The sequence below is a fragment of the Myotis davidii genome, unplaced genomic scaffold, assembly GCF_000327345.1.
Source record: "Myotis davidii unplaced genomic scaffold, ASM32734v1 scaffold545, whole genome shotgun sequence".
In the NCBI taxonomy this organism is placed as follows: domain Eukaryota; kingdom Metazoa; phylum Chordata; class Mammalia; order Chiroptera; family Vespertilionidae; genus Myotis; species Myotis davidii.
The window spans coordinates 1335055-1341357 of record NW_006296634.1 but is presented as its reverse complement, the minus strand read 5'-3'; the positions used below and the strand labels follow the sequence as shown (position 1 = coordinate 1341357).

Genomic DNA, 6303 nt, shown 5'->3' with positions numbered 1-6303 from the left:
GGTGTAAAAGCAGGTTAATAAGAAATAATGTAAAATAAAAGGCTAATATGCAAATCAACCAAACGGTGGAATGACCACCAGGGGGCAGATACTCAATGTAGGAGCTGCTGCTTGGTGGTCAGTGCACTCCCACCGGGGGAGCTCCGCTTAAGCTAGAAGCCAGGCTTACAGCTGGTGAGCGCAGGGACGGTGGCAGGAGCCTCTCCAGTCTCAGTGAGCACTAAGGATGTCCGACTGATGGCTTAGGAGCGTACTGGACATCCCCCAAGGGCTCCCAGACTGCGAGAGGGCACAGGCGGGGCTGAGGAACGCCCCCCACTACTGCATGCATTTTGTGCACCAGGCCTTTAGTATAATAAACTTACATGAACTCACAACTGTAAACTTGCCACCCCTGTGTTTTATATGATAAAAAGGTCTGCAGGAAGGTGAGTCTTCAAGGATTCAAGCTGTGTCTTTTCAAGGATTTTTTCAATCCCTAACTTCCCTAGTCACTGCATCCCATCATTCTTTAAATAGGGGAGGGGTATGGTCAATGGGGGGGCGGGGAGCTCCACTCGAGTATCCCAGTACACCCCGCGGCCGCCAGGGCACGTCGGAAAGGCCGTTGCGCATGCACATTTGTGCCGCCGGGGAGATGAGACCTTTGAGGTTGCGCGTTCTATCGCGCGCTCTCTAGTGGCCACAGAGAGCAGCGCTGACAGAACGAGGGGGCGGGGCCCACCGCGGCGGAAGTTAAGTCACTTCCGGGCTGGGTGTTTGTTTGGACTGGAGAAGGGAGGCGACGGGCGAAACGCGCGTCGAGCGGGGGAGCGGCGCTGCCTGTGGAGATCCGCGGAGGCCGACCGGATTCGTTGGCTGCCGTCCCCGCTGCCGTGCACTGGGTGAGGGATTCCCTCGGGCGGAGCGGCGAGAAGGGTGCAACGGCCCTGGCGGTCGGACAGTCCCTCAACGACGGCTGAGGGGCTTAGAGGGTCCCTCGGGTTGTTGGCCACTTAGTCTTGTAGCTTCTTAATTTTGCTGCTTTCAGCCGAGTATGAGGGATGAGCTTGAATTGACTTACTCTCTTTTTTCTCTAAGAAATGGCCGTCGTTTTTTTTCCCATTGTCATTATTATTTATGATTTGGATCTCGCAGCACTTTATCCGGGTCCTCGGTGGCGCGCGAGGGTTGCTGGGATGGCACTTTCTCGCTCCCTCCTCCCCCCTTTCTAGTCCCTTCGCGCACACACCCCTCTGGTACTCTTTTCCCCTGCTCCCCCAAGGCCGCCAGGCAACAAAGCTCATTGTTTCTCCCCCAGTTCACGCCTGCGCGTCACCACGCGCAGCCCCTACTCGCCGCGCGTGCGTGTTCCCGAAGCTGGGAGAGGGTAGAGAAAGGGGCGGAGGGACGGCGGGCTGGCGAGCGTCCTGGGGGAGCTTTCTGCAACGGACCACCGGCCTGTACCTCTGATTCCCTTTCTCCCGTTTCTTCGCTTAACGATACTCTTGATTTCTAGTTACATTGCATCCCATGCTCCAGATAGGAGAGCCTTTGTTACTGGAATCCATAGTCCCCAGGAGGGTTTTGAGCCACATGAACTTTAAGGGCCTGTCCAATTTATGCTTTGATTCTGGTCACTTTACTTTTAATTTCTCTCTGCTACTTTGTGCTACTCCCCACCATCAACAAAAATATATGGCTTATGATGACGTTTTTCAAAACATTTGTTGAAGCAGCCAGCAGTAGTCTTTTCTAGTGATGCCTAAAAGAGGCCTTTTCTGCTTCCTTTCGTTGTCTTGTTTTCCCTACTTTTGCTGTCGCATCATCTCACAGAAACCACAGTTTCTGGAAGGAATTTGGCATCTAATTTGCTATGGGAGAAGGTGACAGCTGACAGCTTTGGGCACTTATTTTGACCAAGGACAATTCCCGTTTTGCTTGTGCTGGCTAGCCTTGTTCTGTACCTTTGTGGCATGATTTTTCATAAATTGCATTTGAGCATTTGATCAGGTGTTAGTTTGCATTCTTATTAAATAGCCTTTGAATTTTCATACCCTGCAAGGTTAGGACCCCAAATAAGAAAAGAGTCTCTATACGGATTTTAAATTCTATTTCCAGTGTTTATTGTTCGTGCGTTTGTTTCCAGTTTATAAAAGAGGATATCCCACAAGTTACTAGGATATCCTCTTTTATGCTACTTGTTAACTGTGAAGTTGAACTTGCCCCACAATATGTGTCTTTGACAAATGAAAATATGTAACTACAAAAATTATAGCGATGTATGTTTCTCGGATGGGAATTAGACGATGGAGGCCCAATGTAATGGTTAAAAGGCTTGGAAGCTTGGCAATTTTTATTATAGTATGTTGCATATTGTTCCTTAAGAGTTCGAATTGAGGTACTTAATCTCTACCCTATTTGGGACAGAATAAGTTTATAGTAGATTTTTTTCCCCCAATAAGTACTCTGCATCTTCAGATTTACATCTTTATGACTCTAGACTCTAGTCTAGAGTCTAGTAGAGAGTGATGCTCCAGTTTTTTTGTTTAAATGTATTTTATTGATTTTTTTTTTTTAAAAGAAAGGAAGGGAGGAGGATAGAGAGTTAGAAACATCTACCAGATGCCTCCTGCACACCCCCTACTGGGGATGTGCCCGCAACCAAGGTACATGCCCTTGACCGGAATCGAACCTGGGACCCTTCAGTCTGCAGGCCGACGCTCTATCCACTGAGCCAAACCAGTTAGGGCTTTATTTGAATTTTAGTGAGAATTTTTACAGGGTGAAATGGGGATGGGGTGGAGTTTCTAAAACTTAAAAGTTTTCCATATTTTAAATTTTTTGTAGAGAATATAAAAGAATGGACATTGCTGGGTCTAGCCAGGTGGCTCAGTTGTATCGTCCCATACACCAAAAAGGTGTGGGTTCAATCCCCGGTCAGGGTGTGTATAGGAGGCAACTCATCGATGTTTCTCTCTCCCTCCCACCCCTTCCTTTCCTCTCTTTCTAACATCAAAACATTCTTTGGTGAGGATTAACAAACAAAAAAAGATCGATATTGCTGGAAAACAGTATATGTAAAAGGCATTTCAGGAAGGGAAAAAACAGCTGAAGGTATAAGTTTGTAGGTTGAAAGTACAGTAAATGATTGGCAGTAAATCTAGTAAACAAATAGATGATAATGTGAATTATAAGTTTCGATTTTAAAATTCTCTGAAAAGATACATACTGTAAGGGAAAACCTAGTAGTGTGAAGCTTACAGTGCTAAATTATTTACATAAAACTCAGGAGAATGAGGTATGGGTGGGGGGAGTTGATAAATAAAATCATTCTGAAGGTCTTGCCTTGACTGGGAGCAAGGACAGGGTTAGGTATACTAAAGAAGGAAAAGCATTCTGAAGGTCTAGAATTGGATAGGGGTGTATAGGATATTTTTTTAATTGATGGGAAAGTATTTAAGTATTTAATTTGACAATAGATGTAAGTCATATTATGCTGTAAACCTTAAACTTACACAGTGTTGATGTCAATTGTATCTCAAACTGGAAAAAGAAAACAACACTGATTCCTCAGTAGTTTGTAAGTCAAAGAAAATAAAAGTATTTTTAAAAATCCATTTAAAATAGGAAAACAAGCACTACAGGAATAGAATGTAAAAAGAAAATCAGATATGGAATTATGATGAAAAACTTCAAATGTCAATTATCAAAACTGTTAATTCCCTATAAGACATTATTTGGGTCAGATAATCTAACTTATAGTAGAGGACTTGATTTAAGTCACTTTCAGAATTTATCAGATAAAGTAAAAAAGATCAACCTATTATATATATACATCATTTTTGTACCTTAGAAATTGAAATCAAACATTTTTCCCTGTAGGCCCAAAAAGTCAAGGCTTTTCTGGCTATGTTTTATAACAATAAAACTAGAAATTAGGGCATCAAAAGGTAACCAAAAGAACTTTAGCTGCTTGGAAATTAAGAAAGAAGAATAAAATATTCTTCCAAATCTGAGCTCATTATAAATTAAACTAGAGGCTCGGTACATCGATTCATGCACTGGTGGGGCCCCTCAGCCAGGCCTGCAGGGATCAGGCCAAAAGGCCCGAGGGGTCCCGGATTGCAAAAGGGCACAGGCCAGGCCAAGGGACCCCACTGATGCACGATTGGGGCTGGGGAGGGATCATGGGAGGGCTTCAGGGCATGTCTGGCCCATCTTACCCAGTCCTGATTGGCCGGATCCCAGCAACAAGCTAACCTACCGGTCGGAGCATCTACCCCCTGGTGGTCAGTGCACGTCATAATGGCTGGTCAAATGAACAGTCAGACACTTAGCATATTAGGTTTTTATTATATAGGATAATTTGTAATTCTCTAAAATTGATAAGAACTATATTCTATATAAAAACTTCTAGGGATATTTATAGGTACAACATTTTTATTAAGTGAAAAGTTGAAAATAAACATATTTATCAACTTGGAAACAGCCCAAGTGCCCATCAGTAAAAGAGTAGATAAAAACGATGTGGTACATTTACACCATGGAATACTATGCATCTGTACTAGTAAAAAAGAAGGATCTCTTGCCCTTTGAGACAGCATGGAGGGACCTGGAGAGCATTATGCTAAACGAAATAAGCCAGTCAAAGAAAGGTAAGTATCACATGATCTCATTCATATGTGGAATCTAACAAACAAACAAACAAACTGGTGAGTAAAATAGATCTAGAGACATAGAAGCGTGAAACAGACTGTGGAATCTCAGAGGGAAGCAGGAGAGGGTGGGTGCGTGGAAAGAGATCAACCAAAGAACTTGTATACATATATGCGTAACCTGTGGACACAGACAATAGGATGGTGAAGGTCTGGGGCAGGGGGTGGGTGGGGAAGGGCCTACAGAAGGTCAATGGGCGGGACAAAAGGGACATGCAATACTTTAAACAATAAAGATTTTTTTAAAAAATCAACTTTGAAAGCAGAGCAACAAATTGGCTGAAATTAAGTTGAAAGGTCAGAAAAATAGAGTGAAAACTGAAATTAATAAAATAAGTAAAACAATAAAACCAAGAGCAGGGGTTTTATTTGTTAAGTTGAATTATTTAATAGTCTATTTAATACTCAAAAGATACAACAAAAATATCTCTAGCCACCTAGTTCTCCAGTATTCTGTGTTATTTTTGTTTACTCTTCATCAGAGGATATGTTTTTCAGAGATGAGAGAAAGAGAGAGAGAGAGAGGTGAGAGAGAAACATCGATTGGTTGCCTCATGCATGTGCACAAACTGGGGATCGAACCTGCAACCTGGGTATGTGCCCTGACCAGGAATTGAACCTGCAACCCTTTGGTGCATGGGATGACACTCTAACCATTGAGAACACTGACCAGGGCTTTAGTTATTTGCTTAAAAGCTCGTTATTGAACTATAATTCACATACCATGCAATTTACCCATTAAAAGTGTGCAGTAGAGCCCTACCCGGTTTGGCTCAATGGATAAGAGTGTCGGCCTGTGGACTAAAGGGTCCCAGGTTCTATTCTGGTCAAGGACATGTACCTCAGTTGCAGACACATCCTCAGTGGGGGGTGTGCAGATGATCAATATTTCTCTCTCATCGATGTTTCTAACTCTATCCCTCTCCCTTCCTCTCTGTTAAAAAGTCAATAAAAAATGTATTTTTAAAAATGAATAAAGTGTGCCTAATAGAGTGGGTTTTTTTAGTATATTCACAGTTGTGCATCCATCACCACAATCAAGTATAAAACATTCTCATTACCTTCAGAAGAAACCATGTATCCCTTAGCTGTCATGTAATATGTCATGTACTATGTACTCCTTTGTGACTTCTTCCACTTACCATACTGTTTTCATTGTTCCTTATATGAAGTATCAAGTATTTAATTTTTTTAAATTTACCTATATTGTTGAAAGTATTACAAATGTCCCCATTTTTACTCCATTGACCCCTTCTAGCCCACACCAACATTCCCCCCACCCCAGGTCTTCACCCACACTATTGTCTGTCCATGGAAGTATTCCATTTCTTTTAATGTTGAGTAATGTTCCAGTGTATGGACATACCACATTGTATTATCCATTTATCAGCTTGGTCCCTTTGGGTTGTATTTAATTTTTGGCTATCCTATATAATAAAAGAGAAACATGTAAATTGACCATCCCTCTGCTACACTCACCAGCCAATCAGGAATATGCAAATTAACGGATAAAGATGGCAGGTTAATTTGCATACACAGGCTCCAGGCAGAGAGCAGAGTGGGAGAGCTGGCAGAGAGTGGAATGGCTTGGGGAAATTGGCTCCCC

General features: G+C 42.8%; 1 protein-coding gene across 1 annotated transcript in view; it reads left to right on the top strand.

Moving 5' to 3' along the window:
• The first annotated feature begins 733 nt into the window (after nt 1-733).
• The window catches only part of PAIP2 (poly(A) binding protein interacting protein 2), a 14990-nt gene continuing 9420 nt past the window's right edge, over nt 734-6303 (top strand). Inside the window, exon 1 of the mRNA XM_006772448.2 lies at nt 734-884. The gene's annotated coding sequence lies outside the window, so the exon portion shown is untranslated. The remainder of the gene's footprint in view (nt 885-6303) is intronic.